This window comes from Lepus europaeus, chromosome 15 (assembly GCF_033115175.1).
Source record: "Lepus europaeus isolate LE1 chromosome 15, mLepTim1.pri, whole genome shotgun sequence".
NCBI lineage: Eukaryota > Metazoa > Chordata > Mammalia > Lagomorpha > Leporidae > Lepus > Lepus europaeus.
The window spans coordinates 49,107,750-49,128,875 of NC_084841.1; the positions used below are offsets into that span (position 1 = coordinate 49,107,750).

Genomic DNA, 21,126 nt, shown 5'->3' on the forward strand with positions numbered 1-21,126 from the left:
CTGAGAGAATGAAGTGAAAAAGACCTATTAGTCAGTGATCGCGACAACAATGACAGTTGAATATGCGAATGTCGGGATGCTCAGACTGAAGAAGTAGTCAGAATGTGTTGGTGACCCCACTCTTGACGATCAGCATGGAAATCCTCTTCCCTGTGTGGTTGGGGTCCATGCGTAAGACACCCAAGTGTCCTGTCCAATGCAAGACCTTCCCTTCTGTTTCTTTGCCTTACTGTCCTCACTGCATCAGAGAAGGCATTAAAAACAGGCAGTGAGTGTGTCCTCCCCTTGTCCCCTTTTCTTCCTGAACAATTCAGTCCTAAAGTCCTTGGTGAGGCAGGGCAAGGTTGACATCTGCTTCCGAAGAAGGAGAGAAGCCACAGAGGCACAGAGTGGCTGTTCGAGCCTGAGTGGACAGAGTGTTGCACAGAGTGGCAGAGTTGCTTGACATAGGGTGTCAGAGCCAAGGCAAGGTAACCCATGTGTGCACATAGGGAACTGGCCCAGTACAGAGTTGGAGTCCAACCAGAGGGAGGAGGAGGTCCACGGTGGGCAGGACAGCTTGCTTTGATGAGTCAGAGTCCAAGCAGAATGAAGTGGGAATCTTTGCATAAACACAACCCAGTGTAGGGTGTCATAGCCCTCTTAGGGTTTGGAGGCCGTCCATGTAGAGAGGTGGCTGGGCAAGGGGTGAGAGTCCACACAGGAAGGGCATGGGGAGAGGAATAGCAGACCGGTTACAAACAGACGTGTTAACCAAGTAAGTAAATCTACTTAGGATAATGTAAACTAGATTATTCATGGCTGGAGAAGGGAGTTACAAATATGGAAAGGGAGAAAACTAGAACAGACTTTGTGGTGTTGATTTGGAATTAGAGCTATCAGCATGACTCATAGTTTTCACTGTAAGTATATTTTGTAGAAAGAAATCTGAATGTAACAGACATTCCTTAGCTCTCTCTGCAATGAAAAACTAGGAGCAGGAATAATCCAATAGTTCTCCACTAAAAGGAGCCAGGACTCTTTGGAGAAATGGCTGGTTCCTTGGTTGGGGCTGAGAACACAGAAGGCACCCATTTTGCAGAAAGGGTAGCTGAGCAGAGAGAGGTTAGATAACTTGTCCAGGTCACACATCCAACGAACTGCAGATGCAGCAACTCTGAAAGAGTGGATGGGAAAATATTGAAACCTAGACTGTCTACACTCAAATTGTTGGAAACTTAGCTTCTGAAGTTTCAATTCCACAGAGACAGCAAGTGGAAGCCAGAGATGATGCATTGTAACTGAGACTTATACAAGAAAGACAGTGTGAAACTCTATTTAAGAGATCAAATCCCCAAAACAAACTCTCTGTCACATAAGATGTTTAAGGTGTTTATGATTTCCCCACTCTGATTTTTGTTAATAAACAGAAACCTCCAATCCTAATCCCCTGGGGTGGAGGGGACCTCCCCTGCCAACCTGAGCAAGTCCATGGCTGTATGCAGTACTCATCAAGCTCATAGGTCAGTTCTAGGGGGACCTCAGAGACCTGTTGGGGGATGGGCGTGCTTTCCGAGCCCCCCCCCCCCCCCAACTGTGCAAATCCTTTGTCCAAATCCTTAACCACTTTACTTGGGTTTCTTCGTAAAGTAAGCTTCTTGGACCAGATAATCTCTAAAATTCCAGGGTGTCATCATCATTCTATTCTGCTTCTTTTCTAAGGAGACTGAAGAAGCCTTAAGAAGTTTATCCAGTTGTTAGTTTTAGGCTAATGAATTCTGCCATGTTAATGGACTGTTTCCCAAGCAAGATAGTGGATTAGCTCATCAGGATCATCCACTTCTGAGTGGACCTCAGGCCTGGAACGCTGTCAAGTGGCCATATGAAAAGGATGGATGAAGTAAGAAGCTGAAGATGGAAACTCTCAACCACAAGGCCAGGCTGTTAAAGTCAGGTAGCATGAATCACCTTTCTCAGTTCCTACCCTCCCAATATTAAAATGTTCTCTCTCTCTCTCTCTCTCTCTTGGGGATGACATTGTAGTGTAGTGGGTTAAGCCTCCCCTGGCATCCAATATGAGGGCCACTTTGAGTCCCAAGCTGCTCTGCTTCTGATCCAGTTCCCTGCTAAGATGCCTGGGAAAGCAGTGGAGGATGGCCCAAGTGCTTGGTCTCCTGTCACCCATGTGGGAGAACTGGATAGAGTTTCTGGTTCCTGGCTTAAGCCTATTCAAGGCCCAAAAGTTTATGACCATTTGGGGAGTGAACCAGAGGATGGAATATCTCTCCTGTTCTTTTTGTCTCTCCTCTTTCTCTCTGTAACTCTTCCTTTCAAATAAACAGATAAATCTTTTTTAAAAAACGCTATCTCTCCATTTTTCTTCCATTCTCTCTCTCTCTCTGTTTCTAATAATTCACACCTTTTAATCTCAATCAGATTACCAGGAACACCATGAACATTACTTTATCTCATAGTCTCCTGATACAAAGGAGTGTTTTTTTTTTTTTTAATAACATAAACTTGCCTCTCCCAGCTCTGCGTGGTCGCACCGGGCTCACCTGAGCGGCCTTCGTAATGGGGAGAGAGAGAAGACCCCCTGGGGACCTGGGGCTGGCCTCCTGGTGGCCTTTCCTGCCCTTGAGGGCATGACAGACAGCAGACAAAACAAAAAACAAAAAACAAAAAAAACCATAAACTTGTTAAAGTGTTGAAACAATCACAAATTTACAGAAAAGTTGTGAGTAAAATACAAAGAACCCTACTCCCACCCCAAGCCATTTGGACCACATGCTGTTGTTTTTGGGGGTGCTGGGTGGTCAGGCTGGCATCTTAAAAATCTAAAGCATAAGGATATTATAGGATTAAATGAGTTAATACATGTGGTAGGCAAAATACTCCCACCTCCACTTGTATAGTTCACTGTAAGAACTAGTAGTGATGATCTTGGTCTCCAATGCCATTTCCTACCAAAGGGAGCCCGGGACCCTTGAACAAATGGCTGATTCCAGGTCTGTGGCAGGGAAAGCAGCTGTGAGCCTGCAGCACCTTCAGGGAGTCAGAATAAACTCCAGGAAGCATAGGTCTAAGCTAAGCCAGCTTGAAACAGATCCTGCAGGCAAAATTGGTGGAAATTTAAGCAGCAAAATAGATAGATTATGACCCATGATTGAAATTCTCAGAAATAATGAAGAGTGGATTGAAAGTTTGATGTTACAGGGTATATATGCAGTCTCAAAATACCTCTTCCAAAAATTATTTATTAACTATGAAAGAAAAAATAGTGGCTGCACCAGAAAAGTCTTTCTTAGTCTACCTTAACTAAGTCATCATTGTGAATACCACCAGTAGTAGGACAGCTAAAAATTGTGCAATATTTGATTAAATGCATGGAAAAGAACCCAGTGTCACTTCATTTGTGATATTCCTGCATAAAAGGATGAGGAAACATCAGAAAAATTCAAATTAAGGAACATTTTGCAAGATAACTGGCCTGCAGTTGTCAAAAATGTCAAGGTCACAATGTCAAGCCCAGATAGAGGAACTGCTCGAATTGACGGCTAAAAAACACAGCAACTAATTGCAATCTAGGATTCTTAGGCAAACTGGGTTCTTCTCCTACAATGGACAATTTGGATACAACTGTCAAAGCTTGGATGGAGTCTGGAGAGTAGAAATATTAAAGTACCACATCGTGAATTTTCTAATTTTGCTGGTTATATCATAGTTGTGTAGGAGAACATTCATTTTTAGGGGAAATAAGACACCCTTGAATCTCTAGAAACCATGCATATACCCCTTACCTGACAAAGAGACTTTGCAGGTGTGATTAGGTTATTATTTTGAGATGTGAAACTGTAAGGAATTATCCAGGGGTAATCACAAGGATCCTATTAAGTGGAAGAGGGATACAGGAGAGTGATGAGGCAGAGAAGGAGGTATGTGAAGGAAAAAAAGGTTGGAGTAGGGGCTGGCACTGTGGCTCAGTGGGTTAAAGTTGCAGCCTGCAGTGCCGGCGTCCCATATGGGCACCAGTTCAAGCCCCTGTTGTTCTACTTCTGATCCAGCTCTCTGATAATGGGAAAGCAATGAAGGATGGTCCAAGTGCTTGGTTCCCTCCACCCATGTTGGGTATTGGAATAAGGTTCTGGATCCAGGCTTTGGCCTGGCTTGGTCCTGGCTGTTCTGGCCATTTGGGAGTGAACCAGTGGATGGAAGATATCGCCCTCTTTCTCTCTCTCTCTCGCTCTCTTGCTCTCTCGCTAACTCTACCTTTCAAAGAAATAGATAATAAATTTTTAAAAAATCTTGGAGTAATGTGATTTCTGGAAGGGGAGAGGAGCCATGGACTGTGGGAAGCGTGTAGAAGCCAGAAAAGGGAGGGAACAAAATCCTCCCCCTGTGGATGGGATGCAGCCTGGTGGGTGCTCTCATTTTAGTCCTAGCAGACCCACTTGGAAGTTTGACCTCTGAAACACTGAGAGGGTGAATTTGAGTTTGCTTGAACCACTGCGTGTGGGGTCATTTGTCCCAGCAGCGATAGGAAACCAATAGACTGATGGCAGTGCAGCACTTGCAGCAGTACCAGCACATCATAAGTGCAAACGTCTATTTTCCTGTTACCACTGTTGTTGTTAGTCTTTCAAAAGCATCCAACTTAGTTTTCAAAGGAATAAGAACTTGCTTTGCTTTTGTACTTAGTTCTGTGGATTTCAACAGTACTTGATACCATTACGTATCTATGGTACAGGTGGTATAGAAAGGCTTGTCGGGGCTGGCACTATGGCTTAGCAGGTAAAGCCGCCACCTGCAGTGCCGGCATCCCATATGGGCGCGGATTCTAGTCCCGGCTGCTCCTCTTTCGATCCAGCTCTCTGCTATGGCCTGGGAAAGCAGTAGAAGATGGCCCAAGTCCTTGGGCCCCTGCACCCATGTGGGAGGCCTGGAAGAAGCTCCTGGCTCCTGGCTTCGGATCAGCGCAGCTCCATATGTTGCGGCCAATTGGAGAGTGAACCAGTGGAGGGAAGACGTCTCTCTCTCTCTCTCTCTCTCTCTCTCTCTCTCTCTCAGATATAAATAAATAAATAAAAGAAAGAAAGAAGAGAAAGGCTTGTGAATAAATGCCAGAGACTCTGTCAGTGCACTGACTGTCCCACCCACTCTGGGCTTTTGGGTGCTGACCATGTGGACTGCATAATGGACTTTTAAAAAATATTTTACTTTTTATTTATTTGAAAGGTAGAGTCAAACACACACACACACACACAGATCTTCCATTCGATGGTTAACTCCCCAAATGGCTTCGAGGTCAGAGCTGGGCCAGGCTAAAAATAGGAGCCTGGAACTCCATCTGGGTCTTCCACATTGCCCATGTACTTTCCTCCACTGTTTTCCCAGGAGCATTAGCAAGAAGCTGGGTCAGAAGCAGAGAGCAATGCCAGCGTTTCAGGCAGAGGCTTAACCCTTTGTGTCAGTGCCAGTCCCTATATTGTGCTTTCTTGCACGCTGTTGTATGTTCCTCCAGTCTGGTCTTGAGGTCTCTCATGGGAGTGGCAATCAACTCTAGCCCTGCCCTGGTGGGGCTCCAAGGAAGGCAGTCATGGGTGTTTGTGCTGTGCCTTTCACAGGATACTTCTCTACCCTGACAGTGGATCTAATTCTTAAGTGTCCAAACTCTAACCAGGTGTCCCTCTCACAGGAGACTTTTTTATACTGGCAGATGCCCAAGTGTCTCTTGCTTGATCTGTGTCCAGCTCATTTCTACCAACACAGCCACCTTGTAGGAGACCCTCGACTTGGGAGGAAGTTGGGTTCTGGCAGAGTTGGGGAGATATGGGCCAGCTCCAGCACACACTGTTTATCTTGATTGACTGGAGAAGAGTATTGTTTTGTCACAAAGCATTTTTTTCAGCCCATTACTGAATCATATGAATCTGTTTCTCAAAAATATATAACTCATTTAGTTTCTTGTATTCCTAGAAAATGTGTGTGAGCTTTGTATCACGAACCTAACATGATCATTGATATAATGAACTGAACTTGTACTACTGGCATCTAAATCTTAAAAGGCACAATGGGAAAAAGAAGAAAAGTTGAGCTTATGTTGCTATAAAATATTGATACTCTTAGTATTATAGTTGATCTTGTTTTGGAAGTTGCAAATAATCACTGGAAGCCATACTATATATTTATTTTATCTGGCAAAATGATCAAAGAAGGTAAAAATATTATTCTTTCTTGACATTATTTTAAAAGCTTTTGTTATAAAGCACTGAATGTATCACAAAATATGATCTTATTTATACATGCAAAAAAAAATCAGGTGCAAATGTGTCGGGCAGGTAAGATGTGGAGTGAGTAACACCAAAAACACATAAAATCCCAGCAGCCACTTCATTGCTTACAGATCCCGGGGTGAAGGGGGCAGCATGCCCCACATGTCCATGGGAAAGGGGCGGTCACCCAGGACAGGAAACTCTACAGCAGGTGGGGAGGGCGAGCTAGAGAGCAAGGTGGGGACGTTTTAGGGTCCTGTGTGTTGCCCAAGCAGGCTTCACTTAGGGAGTTCTAAGTGGTAGATTTAGGCTTGGGTTCCACGGGGGCACAACGTGACTGAGACATGGTCCCTTGGGCAAAAGTGTGTGATCCATTCAGGGTTTGGGGGTCGTAGAGCAAGTGAAGCAGGTTGTAGCAGCAGTCCTGTGGAGGGCTGGTCTCTGGGGGGCAGGTGTACAAGGAAGGCACCAGGACCGAGTGCATTGAGGAACTGGAACAAGATGGAGAACCGAAAACTGTGTCAAGGGTGACTAAAGCCCTGCTTCTGGTGTGAGAAAATCAAACCTGTGTTCAAAACAGATGCTAAGATAACAAAAACGTCTAATTCACTACAACCAGAGATGCTGGGCAGGAGATCAGAGGGGGGAAGAAGAGGGAAATCGGGGCATTTGTTACCCCAGCTGCCATCCTGCTGGCCAATGAGTCAGCAGGGGCTGGTGTGTGTCCCGAAAGCTGCTGCTCCTGTTGGGTGGCCCTCTTGGTGGCTCTCTCCAGTAACCATCACGTGCTTTTGCCCCTCAGGCCTACAGGTGGGAACATTAGCCTGCGGTTGCTGCCCCGGGTGCTCCAGCATCTTTATTTTCAATGTCTTTGCAAATCCTTCTAATCCTTCGTTGAGTGCACTATCCAGCATGGTTCATGACTGATGCAGGAAGGGCTCTGTTCATTTCCACAGCAGGGAGGAGAAATGTCCCGGAATTCTACAAGGTCCCTGAGTGGCTTCAGTAGGCATGAGTGATCAATACACCTTGGGCATAGAGGAAAAGTATTGGAAAGCATGGGTCCAGCTGGTGAGCCTTGCCAATGTCCTCCGGGCAAAGACTACTAGAAGCACACCTTCTACTGGAGTGGTTAGGTGTATTACTTGTTGCTGTGGAGGAGAAAGCGCACCATGGACAACGACAGGGAGATGAGAGTTGGGCTTAGGTTTCGTGGTTTTGGAGAAGACTTAAGAAGTAGGACTTTGAATTGTAGGCTGTGCGAAAGTGGAGGCAATTCTATGATTGTGTGTCTCAATGATCTAAACTATAGGGAGGCCAGAGTAGACCAGGCTAGAGCTGTCACTGATATAATTGGGAGAAAAGAATGCTTAGTATTTTGTGGTTTGGACATTGTTCTTGTTTTTGTCTGCATTTAGATATGATTGCAAGTGGTCATGTTTGTGTCTTGCTTTATCACGCCAGAGTGGCCTAGTCTGGTATCGATGTTGTGTTGAATCAGCTTATGTTCACTAGGGGCCTTGTCATCAGTGCCAGGCCAGCTTCTATCCACAACAAGGTCCAACTGGATGTCAGCAGCTGCTCTAATCTTGCTTAGACTCTTTCACGGAGGTTAAAGTGTGCGACACATTAGAATCATCTAAAAAAGCTTTTGAAAATGTAGGTCCCAGGGTCCTGCCTTAGAACTACAGAATCAGTCTCCAGGGATAGGACCCAGAATCAGCTTTTTAATCAGCATACTGCATCATTCCGATTCACACCAGAATTTGAAGGCTGTTGTAAAAAGAGCGATGTCACAAACCGAGGCTCGCAAACCTAGATTTGTGGCAACCATTCACAGTGTGAGGCATCAAGCACTAAACTGTAAATTTAAATTTCCATTAGTGTCAAGTCCCAGCACCTGAATGTTATAGAATTTTAACTCAGTGGAACTAGCCTTCGGATTTACAAGGTTATCTGTGCTGGTATCTCGTGTGTCAGTTTTAGAAAAAACTCAACCAGGAAGGTCAACCTATACATAAAAGAAGAGGAAGGGCTGGTCATCTGTTACCATAAATGAATAAACTGTAGACCTTGGTAGAAAGGCTGGGGAGAGAGAGACAGAGAGAGAGAGACACACAGAGAGACACACACAGAGAGAGACAGAGACAGAGAAAATAATGAGGAATTGCTTCCAGATTCAGGCAGAAGATTTGCAAGGGTAAACCAAAGATCCAAAGGCAGAGCTTTTCACACATGCATGGCTGAACTCTCATTTAACAAGGCAAACTATAGATCAGAAATGAGAGGTGCTATCTGCAAAGCACCTAATAATATCACTGGGTCCAGAGACACCGAAATTTTCTTCAAAGAAAAATTCTCCAAAAGAATGCAAAAAGAGCAGAAATGAAGTTAATTTATGCTAAAACCACAACTGGGGGAATATTTGGCATTTTCAAGTGTCCGAGAAGTGGCACCAGAAGTGTAACTAAGACAGAGCCCAATGATGAACTCGGTGTTGAACCTTACTTTAGGGGATGGTGAAACTTGGTTCTTTAGAATGACAAAAGCAAGGAGACCTGAGGCAAGGACATCACCACCAAGTCCATTTCAGGACACCTTTTGCTTTTCTTGCTGTTAAAATTTTCTGCTCTTCTGATATGGAAGACCTGAGCTGCTCATAGTTAAATAACCCCACCAAAGCTTTCCTAACAGGAATGTATGTAATGAGTCGTTTTAGCCTGAATAATGCATTTTGCCTTAAAGTCTATTTTGTCTGCAATCTCCACAGGCAGTGAGTCTGCATGTACAGCTCATTACCATATTCTGATGATAATGTTACGTCTCATCAATTACTCGGGAGCAAGGTCAAATTTAGCAGCCACAGCTCCCCTTTAGCGAGGCCATCAAGAACATATCTATCACCTCCCCTTCCAAGGTCTCCCCTTCAAAGAGCCCCAGTGCTCATGATCTCTCTCTCTCTCTCCCTCTCTCTCTCCCTCTCTCCCCCTCTCTCCCTCCCCCTGCCCTTCCTCTACCCCCTCATCCTGCCACAGCATTTTTAGTTACAAACTCCATTTTCACTTCCATTTGTGAAAGGACAAGCAAGAATGTGTGAGAAAAGCATGATGGAGACATAAAGAAGGGAAAGAACCTATATATGAGAGGGAACACATTATCTGACTTGTTAAATAGATACAGACAGCTAGAGGCATGTGGCTCTTTTAGAATTTTAATCCATAGGAAGGGCCCATTTTTTAAAAAGATTATTTATTTGGAAGACAGAGTTACAGAGAGAGGGGGAGACAGAGAGAGAGATCTCCCATCTGCTGTTTCACTCCCCAGATGGCCCCAATGGCCAGAGCTGAGTCAGGCCAAAGCCAGGAGCTTTGACACAGGTTTTCCACATGTGTGACAGGACCACAAACACTTGGGTCATCTTCCACTGCTTTTCCCAGGCCATTAGCAGGGATTGGTAGTAGAGCATCCAGGACAAAAACCAGGACCCATATGGAATGCTGGTGTCACAGATAGGGGTTGTGCCCACTACATCACAGTGACAGCCCTGGAAGGATCTTTTTGATCAACATGCCACTGAGATTTATTTTAATTAAAGAAAAATTTCCCAACCAAGCAAAAAGCAAAAACCAACTGCCCCTCCACCCTCCAAACATACCCCCTCAAAAAAAAAAAAAAACAGAGAATTAACATAAAAGATCTTCTCTATTTTCAGAATTTGACTTTGGTAAGAGCTATCAGGCAATCAAAGTTCTTAAAATCTATTTAGGTTTTATAAGAAACTCACTTAGAAGTTCTACCATGGTGCATGAATCCTTGAATCCTTGACAATTGTCTCAAGTTTTATATTTCTTACTGAAAGTTCAGCTCAATTCCACAATCTATTTACCAAATTTACTTCCTAGAATCAGTAAGCAAAAATTCAACTTCATAAACAGTTGTGCATAGCAAACAAAGTTAGCGAGATAAGAAGAATGTATGTAATCACTTTCCAGAGTGTATTTATAGATTAACCTTGCTTTTGAATAGTTAGGATTGCATTGACCAATTCCCACTCCCTTAATTTTTTCTTTTTTTGGATGAGGTAGTAAGACTTGTGAAAATACAAAATCTGCCACCAACTCCTGAATTTCTTTATATATTTTGAATCTGTGCTAGTAAGAACATAGAGACTCAAAGCTTCATATCTTCCAAGTAAATGACCTCTTCATTCATAAAAATGTGTTTTACATTGAAGATTAATTTGTTTGAGAAATATAACCCAATAACGTTCTTTTGATGAGGATTTGTCTAATAAATTTTTCTTATCCCTTAAATCTTTTCAATCTTCTGTACCATTTTATTTTAGATTTGTTTCTTTTATACAACTGGATTTCTAAACCCACTCTGAGGATCTCTGCCTTTCAAATGTTGAGTTTAGTCCATTTATATTTATTGTGGTTATATATATATTGCTTAATTTTTATCATGTTATTTTCTGCTTTTTAAAAAGGATGTATTTATTTGAAAGGTGGGGTGAGAGAGAGATATTTTCCATTTGCTGTTTCACTCCCTAAATGGCTGCAACAGCCAAAGCTGGGCCAAGCTGAAGCCAGGAGCCTAAAACACCATCTGGGTCTCCCACCCTAGAACACCATCTGGGTGACAGAGGCTCAAGCACTTGCGCCATCAGTTGGGTCTCAAACTGGTGCCCATATGGGATGATAGTGTTGCCGGCAACAGATCAGTCCATTGCACCACAATTCTGGCCCTTATTTTCTGCTTTTAACCTGTCATATTTTTATTCATTTTGCTTATTCCCTGTCCTATGCCTTTTCTGAAGTGTCCAGATTGTATATATTTCTTCTTATGTGCTCCTTGGATCTGCACATTCTATCCACCATGTTTCTTAACTTGTCTTTCCTATTACCTTACAGTGACTCTCTTATGGAATTTATATGCTTGTCCATTCAACTTTAGGCTCTGTAGTAGAAGTTCTAATTCCCAGAGGGTGAATGTTGCCTCCGAGGAACACCTAAGAGTCCCATTTTAGTTTCAACTATGGCTGCCACTTGGTTCCTTAAGGCTCTTTATGCCAACAGGCCAGCAAGCAAGGCGAAGGAATACCATCCTTGTAGGGGTAATTTAAACTGGTCATGAGAAGGAGATATAGCTGGTATAGCTTGTGTTACATAATGAAGAAAAGAAATTATATGTTTCACACTCAAATGAACTATTGGGCATCTCTTGATACTTGGCTGTCTAATTTGGATGGTCAGTGAATAAATGCAGTCAATATACCCTCAGATTTTAGACACTGAGTTTCCATCACTTAGGCTACTAAGACTACCTATAAGAAGTACTTGCTGAGGGTGAAAAGAATCTAGAGTTGATAACAGAGGAGAAAGATGACAAAAACTAGCAATGCTCTTGAATCTAATTGTAGCAGCAGGGACTGCTAACCTTCTTCACTTGCTTCCTTGTATAAAATTCCTCAGAAGCTGAGACCAACCAGAAACAGGATGCTCTTCCCAGATGGAAAGGCTCACCACAAAATGCAAGTGTAAGTGGTCTGAGCAGTTTAAGGCAGTGGAATACAGTGCATGCTGTTCTGTGCCAGCCAAGTCCCCACCTCCCGATCCCCATTTCAGGACCAACACACACAATCACTTCCCTGCTGCTTGTATATACTGGCTGCTGATGGCTCATTTCTGGGTCCTCCAGAAAATTGTCTTTGGAAAGAGGGAGCCATATTTCCCAAGCTTGTGACCTTTTCCTGGGGGATGACTTGTATCCAATGAGTGCTAATGTTGAGGAACAAATCTTCAATCTAATTGTCTCAGTTTGGAAAAATTCTTAGCGGCTATCTCAGTTCCAGAGATCTCTATGGGATCAGATGAGGCCTCTGTTGCGACTGTATCACCCGACTTTCTTCTGACTAAGTCTACTTCTTTCATGCCCTCAAAGATGTCATTCCTTAGAGCACCCTCTCGTCACCTTCCTGCATGCAGATCTCTGTCTCAGAATCTGTTTCCGGGATGTTTGACCTATAGCATCTTTTTTTTTAATAGAAAACTTTTATTTAATAAATATAAATTTCAAAAGTACAACTTTTGGATATAGTGGTTCTTCCCCTCATAACCACCCTCCCACCCACAAACCATCCCATCTCCTACTCCCTCTTCCATCCCATTCTTCATTAAGATTCATTTTTAATTATCTTTATAAACAGAAGATCAACTCTATACTAAGTAAAAATTTCAACAGTTTGCACTCATACAGACACACAAAGTATAAAGTACTGTTTGAATACTAGTTTCACCATTAATTCTCATAGCACAACACATTAAGGACAGAGATACTACATGGAGAGCAAGTGCACAGTGACTCCTGTGGTTGATTTAACAACTGACACTCTTATTTATGATGTCAGTGTTCACCCGAGGCTCTTGTCATGAGCTGTGGCATCATTTTTTAAAGATAACATCTCTTCTACCGCAGATTGCTGGGTTCCTCTCCTCCTGTTTTTGGTGTTATACCTGGTGTTGTGAGCTTATCTTTCATGAAACTGTCCTCTGAAAACTACCCTGTGACCTAGGCTGCAAAGTGTCAGTCCAGAGCGATCTTCTGTTCATTTCCCCGTTCACCAATCTCTCTCCCAGGATTAATTTTTATGTGAGTTTCTTGTCTTGACAGTTTCGAAACCACTATAGAAATATACATTCCAGCTTTAACACAGTAAGAGCTGAGCACTGTGATTTTTATTTCTTTGGGAATAATTTTTCCCCTTTTTCATAGCTCAGAACAGCAAATTTCATCATCTCCCTGTTAAGGTGGGCAGATTTTTTTCTATGCCCCTAATTATTAAGGCTATATCCCTGTGAGCATTCCAGCTTCATGAAGGGTATTAGTTCCCATTCAGCGTCTCACAGGACCCACGGCCTCATATCCTGGCCTGATTGTATATTAAAACCCAAACTACTAGCTATTACTGAATTTGATAACCACCCATGGGGAAGCTCCAGGATCAGATCCCACACTTATAGCTCTTAATTTCAGGCATCTTGAGATTTCCATTTATTTCTTGCAAGTTGATATGCATTAATATCATTTTTAACATATTGCCAGAATCTGAAATTACCACAAAGTAGCTGAATGTTTCCTGGAGCTAGGCTTCAGTAAGAAATGGAAATCATGGGGGAACTGACCTTGGAACTGAAATAAAGGAAATGATAGAGCTGAGGAGGAAATAAAAGAGAAAGCCAACTACCACTTTTGGGTCCAGGAAAGGACCTGATTGGCTAAGCATTCATGTGATAGAAACTGATCTGGAATGCTGGTGGAATTTAAGTATCTCCCTCAATTGACTGCTTGTTCTTTGAGGGCAGGAATCATGTCTTATTTCCCATGTTATCCCTCGAGTCTCTAGAATCATCCTCAGCACATGTTAGATATTCAGCAGATACTTGGTGACTAAGTGAATCAGCAATAAAGCAGTCCCAAATGATCAGATGTTAAAAAACAGGAAACCAGACTATAGCTTATTTGGTCAATGCTGGTGGAAAAGGAAAATGTGAATTGAGTTATCATGTTCTTTCTTTCTTACATTTGCCCCAAAATATTTATTGAGTTTCTATTATTAAATCTGGCACTTTGCTTGGCACAGGGAACACCATGGTTTCTGTTCATGTAGAGGTATCAACTAAGCAGAAAAGTTGCAACATGGTAATTACTAGGAATAAGAGAGCCAAACATTCTGTTAGCCTAAGACATTCTATAATTATACCTATTGTTTAGTTATGAATGACACCACCATTCATTCTCAAAAGGATCTGAGTTTCAATGGTCATCCTGGCTGTCACTGAGAGGTACAGGATATAAGCAAAATGTACAACTGCCTACTCAGGGAGTCGAGGAAAGTTTTCCTTGGGATAAGCAAGACTGAGCTGAAAAGTGGATGACCACACAGGTATGTGATTGTGTAGGGATGTGTGTGGGGAGACTCCACCAGGCACACAGGAAGTGCAAAGCTAGGTACATTCAAGGAATTCGTAGAAGGGCTGTCTTGCTAGAGTATCAGGCAAAAGGGAACCTAAAGGGTTAGAAGGAACAGAGCACACAGGCCTTGTGGGCATTTTATGAATATTGCAATTATCTTCTCTATCCCTTAGCATAAAATGGAGGTGGATGAGGTGGGGATTTAGCAGTTTGAAAAGACTCCTTTTGATTGCAGTGAAGAGAATAGATTCAAGAAAGCCTAGGAAGCTAATTAGAAGCTTACTGTACTAGCACAGTGAAGAGATGATAGTAACTTGAAATTGAATGGTGATGCAGATGAAAAGAAGTGATTTGGAATGAGCCTAGAAGGAAGAAGTTACAAAAATGGGAGATGGATTTTCAATGGGGAGGAAGAAATAGGGAAGTACCTAGAAGGGATTTGTCACCTACACACCTGGGTGGATAGCAAGGCAGCTCACTATGCCAGGGAATTCAGCTAGTATTAAGATGTGGCACATCTATGTATCCATCTGTGCATTTATCTCTTTAGGGAACCACCATTCACTGACACCTGGTATATAGCAGGTACTGTGGGTAATAGCAAATATGCTTCCTAAGAAATGTAATAGGAAATATAATAAGTGCACAAATATGTTTTTTATTGGTTATCATATTTTAGCTGAAAATCACTTAAACAACGAGAACGTTTCTAACTTCTAAAATGGAACTTGGCTGATTTAGTAGAGCTGATGACATCGAGGAGGTTGATTCTTTCCATCTTTCCACTCTCCTGTTGACACTCAGCTGGTCTTCCCTTGACTCTACCTTCCATGACTGCGAGATTGTTATCTCAGATCCCAGCAAGCCGCCATAGCAATGTTCAGCAGCAGGACGGTCAATTTTCAGAGCTATGAAATCTTTTTCAGAATCCTCCCATAGGTTCCTTCTCACATGTTAGTGCCTAGAACTATATCACAAGCGATTCCTAAGCAAGGATTGGCAAGGGGAATTTGATTGCTGTGATTTGTCCTGTGAAGCACGTGACCAGGTGGAAGAGGATGAGTTGCCAAACAAATGTGAGATTTTCTTTACAAGGAAGACGGGTGTAATCATTGTTAAGCAGGCAACCAAGGTGTCTGCTTTCTCTATAAAGCAAGGAAGTATATGGTATCGTCTTAGGAGTGAACAGAGCGGTTCAGATGGTTGACCCAGAAGTCACCTTGGAGACTGGAGGAAAATAAATAACTCCAAAGCTAGGAAACTTTATCAGTTTTATATCACTCTGAGGGCAGAACCTGAAGTCAAACATTACCATAGCACTTAGAAGAATACTAATATAAACCCACATTCACCCATTGATTCACTTTTTTCCAGGCATCCGTAGGGCCTTCTTGAATCCCCTTGAAGTCATATAAATATAGGTTCTTATTGTTTCTATGCTTCGCCGAACTGAAAGAAGGATGGTTGAATAGTGTTTTGCCTAAAATGCTAGAAATACTTGTTCCTAAGCTCTGGCTCAATTTGAGTCTGACCTGTTTCTGTCATTACTATTGCAATGGTTCTCTAGCTCTTGCCAAATTTTGAGTGGTCAGAACAATAATTTACCTATCTGTTGTCAAATTCACAGCTAGATTGCCTGACTGCAGGGGAAGCTAAATGATCATCACTGCACACGGTGTGCAGCCCAGATTCTAAACACACCGAACTCCAGACAGCCTTCCGCTGCCGTGCCCTGCACCCGGAGGCTGCCAAACTCCTGCTGCGATGCCAGTTTCTCCCATTGTAGAAACCTCCACCACCCATGAAAGATCAGTTTTCCTTGAATGCTCATTGAAATGACTAGCAATAGTCACTGAACACTCAGGTACTAAGTCTGTCTGCCAGATCGCTGGGTGCAGGGTTCTCGCATGTTCCTGCATTTCTTCCAGTCTCTTCCTCAGCCAGCCAGTTTGGAATCCCACCTTGCTCTTCAAAAGAGTCTTAACTTTCCAGTATGCTATAGAAACTTTTTATTTTTTTAAAGATTTATTTATTTATTTGAAAGAGTTACACAGAAAGAGGAGACAGAGAAAGAGAGAGAGAGAGAGAGAGAGAGAGGCCTTCCATCCTCTGTTTTACTCCCCAATTGGCTGCAACTGCTGGAGCTGCACTGATCTGAAGCCAGGAGCCAGGAGCTTCTTCCAGGTCTCCCACACAGGTGCAGGGGCCCAAGGACTTGGACCATCTTCCACTGCTTTCCCAGGCCATAGCAGAGAGCGGGATCGGAACCACCGCTCATATGGGATGCGGGTGCTCAGGCCAGGGCGTTAACCCGTTGCGCCACAGTGCCGGGCCCAGAACCTTTTTATTTTTACAGAAGACTTTTCACATTAAAGACACATGTCCAGATTTGCTTTACAAAGACAACCGGAAGTTATTTTGCCTGTTTCTTAATTTGTTTCCTTCAGCTTTCCTCCCTTACAATGGGTCCCTTTCAAGGTTTTAAGTTCATGCATTAAATTAATGCCTTGACTTGTGTGTCGCTTTCCTCTCCCTCGGAGGAATACTTAGAAAGGAATCCAATTGTGGGCAGATGTTAGGCCTTTCTCAAAAACTGTTTTGTGCCAAATAACAAGATAAAGTTGTAGTTCACACAAAAATACCAATAGTGATTTGTATGATAAGAAAGACTGGTAATTACTGGCTTTGAAAGCATATCATAATGAGTTTTTACAATTGTACCTACACTCGGGCCGGTGCTGTGGCTCAGTGGGTTAACACCCTGGCCTGAAGCGCTGGCATCCCATATGGACACCGGTTCTAGTCCCAGCTGTTCCTCTTCCTATCCAGCTCTCTGCCATGGCCTGGGAAAGCAGTAGAAGATGGCCCAAGTCCTTGGGCCCCTGCACCCATGTGGGAGACCGGGAAGAAGCTCCTGGCTCCTGGCTCCGGATCGGCATAGCTCCGGCAGTTGGGGCATCTGGGGAGTGAACCATCGGATGGAAGACCTCTCTCTCTGTCTCTGCCTCTCTCTCTGTAACTCTGACTTTCGAATAAATAAATAAATAAATCTTTAAAAAAAAAAAACAATTGTACCCACACTCTATTATTCTTTCCTTATTCTCTAGTCAGTGTTTCTTTTTACACGGCCCCCGGGAAAATGCACTGGGAGAAAAGATGACAGAATACAGGTGATGGTGAAACACCCTGGAAACCAGGAGTGTCAGGTGGCACTTCAGAGGTGGGAGGGGACAGATGGCAGTCACCACAGGACATCTGGGCTTCTTCCTGTTTTCTTTTCCTACCCAGAAAACTAAACATGTAATTGCTATTAATCAATTAATCAAAATATATTTACAAAATACCTATTATTAGTCAAGGGAGATGACCTAAGAGTTTTACAATTTATTCACATCTGTTATTAGGTACCACCAGACTGACAGATAATTGACTAATTCAGCCACAAAATTCTATACTTTTCCCTTCAAGCACTATAGAATTGATTTTACCATGTCATTTTATCACTTATTGTATCCTTCACCAAAAGATCTAATAAGACATGGAGTTACGAGATTTGTTTTACTGGATGTTGGGATGTTGTTGGGGACACTGTTCATTACTGTGTGTGTGTTTATTACAAGGAATCAGTGGGAAATTTTCTGTTTAATTTCATTATTGGAAGTAGTCACACTTTTTTCTTTCTTCCATTTTATTCTTTTAACCTTTTTTTAAATTATTTATTTGACAGATAGAGTTAGACAGTGAGAGAGAGAGACAGAGAGAAAGGTCTTCCTCCCATTGGTTCACCCCTCAAATGACCGCTACAGCCATAGCTACACCTATCCGAAGCCAGGAGCCAGGTGCTTCCTCCTGGTCTCCCATGTGGGTGCAGGGGCCCAAGCACTTGGACCGTCCTCCACTGCCTTCCCTGGCCACAGCAGAGAGCTGGACTGGAAGAGGAGCAACCGGGACTAGAACCTGGTACCCATATGGGATGCCTGCACCAAAAGCAGAGGATTAACAAGGTGAGCCATGGTGCCAGCCCCTCTTTCATTTTAAAATCTCAAGGTCTTGGGATAGATGTTCAGCCTGGTCACTCAAGCTGCCTTTTGGGATGCCTGCATCCCATATTGGAGTGCCTGGGCTTGAGTCCCAGCTTCACTCTATTCTAGCTTCCAGCTAATATACATCCTGGGAGGCAGCAGGTGATGGCTCAAGCACTTGGTCCCTGCCACCCATGTGGGAGACCTGGATGGGGTTCCCTGCTGCTGACTTCAACCTGACCCAGTGCTGAAGGGATGTGGCGAATGAGTCATTAGATGCATGATCTCCCTTTCTGTGTGTGTGTCTCAAAAACAAGACAAAAAATCCAAGACAAAATAACCCACGGTCTTTGAAAATCTTGTCACCGATCATGATTTCCTTTTTTGCACTGGTCATGGGTAAGCTGTCATTATAAAGTGTGGCTCATCTCGAACAAGCATCCAGCCAGGACTTTAGGTCACGTACATATCTGTGTGTCCTGGGCTCACTCTGTGCTCCACCCAATAGTTACCTACGCTCACTTTACACAGTCCCCGTAAAGTCACTTGGTTGTTTTTTTACAGTGTTTATTTTTTGTTTATACAACGGTTGAATGCAGGTATTCGGTGGGTAGCCTTCTATGAGGTCATCTGGGGAGCCATGATCTTTCAGCGCATTGTTCTGCGATCTCCTAGGGCCTCCCACCCTCTGCCTGGAGAGAGGATTCAGGGTCGCCTGTGGGCCAGGCCTGGCCTGAAGACACCCTACAGCCCTGTGCCTAAGCACAGCTCCAGAATGCAGTCACTACCCTGCCCGGGCTTGTGAGGGAGCCTGTGAAGTGTGGTCTAGGATTGTCTCCGAGAGGAAAGAGAGACGTACGCGTGAATGACTAGCCAACATCTGTCCTATAGCAAGGTGTAAAGGAAGCAGCTAACACAGTTCTGTGTTTCCCAAGGCCTTTCTGCTAATAGTATTAGTAGAACTGTTAACATGAGCAGAAATAACTCAATTGTTCAGCCATGGAACCTTCGGGGCGAGCAGAGAACTTTTTCTTCCTGACACCTCTCCCTTCCGTCCCTCCTCAATCTTTCTGCCAATGCCTTTGAGAAGGTCTTTTCCACCTCCTGCCCTGCTTGCTGGGATCTCCACCTTCCTGGCCCTGACCATGTCTTCTGCTTGCTTTCTTTTGCACATTGCCTCGTGCAGTGTCACCTGAGGCTGTGTAAAAAAAAATAATCGCTGCAAGACTCAGCGGCCTAAAGCAGCAACGCTGATTTCTCTCTCTCCTGGTTTCTGTGGACCAGGAAATTAAGGAGCAGCTCAGTTGGATGGCTTTGGCTTGGGGTTTCTCATGAGGTTGCCCAGAGATATCTGTAGGGGTTGGCAGCCATCTGACAAGTCAGCCGGAGCTGGAAGATCCGCTCCCAGATGACTCCCTCTCAGGGATAGCAAGTTGGTGCTGGCGGATGGCAAGATGGCTCGCTTCCCTCCGAGCAGACCCCTTCAGGGCTGCTTGAATGACTTCATTCCCCCAGCACGGGGGTCATACGCCCTTAAGACGCGGCTTCTGAAGTCCCACACTGTCGCTGTACTGCACTGTCCACCTGGGCAGCCCTGATTCACTCCACGTGGCGTGAATTCCAGATGCAAAAACCAGTGGATGCTCTTGGGAGGCTGAGCCCGACTGCATCTGCACTGTGTCCTTCCCTCAATTTCCACTTCTCCAAGTTCTCTCCCAAAGCTCAGCCCTTCCATGAAGCCTGTGCTGATCACGGAGCAACTTGTACTCCTATTGTAGCTCCCATGTTCTTGCCACCCCTATGGCCTTGTTGTTTAACACCTTGTTCCCAACAATCGTATGTGTCTTTTCTTTCAGGTGGACTTTAAGCAGTTGGAGACTATACCCCTACCCTATAGAGGCCCTCAGTGATGTTCTGTAGATGAATGAGTGGATGGATGAAAAGCTCAAGTCAGAAGCCCTGATTCCCTGCCTAGGGCTTCCTCCCCTACTGCTTAGCCTTAGCTAAGTCACTTAATTTCTCCGTCTCCTTCATCAAGTAATATAATGGTACCTACCCAGCTTTCACTCGAAAGAGGCGGCCTTTAGGAAGTGTTTTCAGATGCATAAAGAACAAGGGCAAGGGGAGGTTAGTGGCCTTGTTCACCAGGGCTGGCTGAGATGGATGGCATTGTCAGGGGATGGAGGTCAGTCAGTACCACCGACTTCCTCCGTAAGCAGTGGTTAATACTTCCATCAAGCTGTCAGTACAAAAATGTCCTTCATTCATTCTAACAGCTGCTCTCAGCCTGTGATGATTCACAGCAAGCAGAGGCCCCCAGCAAAGCGAATTACCCGATTCAGGTTACAGGGTCCCTTCCCGGTCACACTCTGGAGCTGTCGAGCTCCAAGGCAAGGGTTCTTTCTCCAATAGAATCCTCAGATATTCTCCTACTATATATGCTATGGTTTTCCCATCTTTGTTATAGATTATTGCCTAGATATAATTTTTCTTCTATCCCACCCTTTAAAAACATTTTAAAATGATCTGGTGTACAGTTGCATGAATTTTAAGCCAGGTGTCAGGTTCTGTGACCACCACCACTGCCATAGGACACAGAGCCGTCTCATCTCTCCAGCAAAGCCCCTGGTGCTTTTCCTTGGTAGTCACACACCCCTGCCCCCACCCTAGCCCTTGGCAACCACAGACACATTCTCCATCACCACAGTGTTCTTCTTGAGATGGTCACACCCATGGACTCACGCGGAGTGAAAACCTTACTCTTTACTTGACAAGCCTTTGACAGTCACCTAGGTCTGTTCCTTTTCATGACTGAGGAACATTCCTCGAGGGGTACACACTTCTGCTTATTCATTCACCTGCTGAAGTACGTTTGGGGT

The 21,126-nt window shown here is 43.9% G+C and overlaps 1 non-coding gene across 1 annotated transcript; it reads left to right on the forward strand.

Annotated features, from left to right (window-relative positions):
* The first annotated feature begins 2,502 nt into the window (after nt 1–2,502).
* LOC133774733 (small nucleolar RNA SNORA64/SNORA10 family) lies at nt 2,503–2,633 on the forward strand. The gene has a single exon (XR_009868131.1). It is a non-coding gene; the product is annotated as a small nucleolar RNA SNORA64/SNORA10 family (small nucleolar RNA).
* Nucleotides 2,634–21,126: the final 18,493 nt, after the last annotated feature.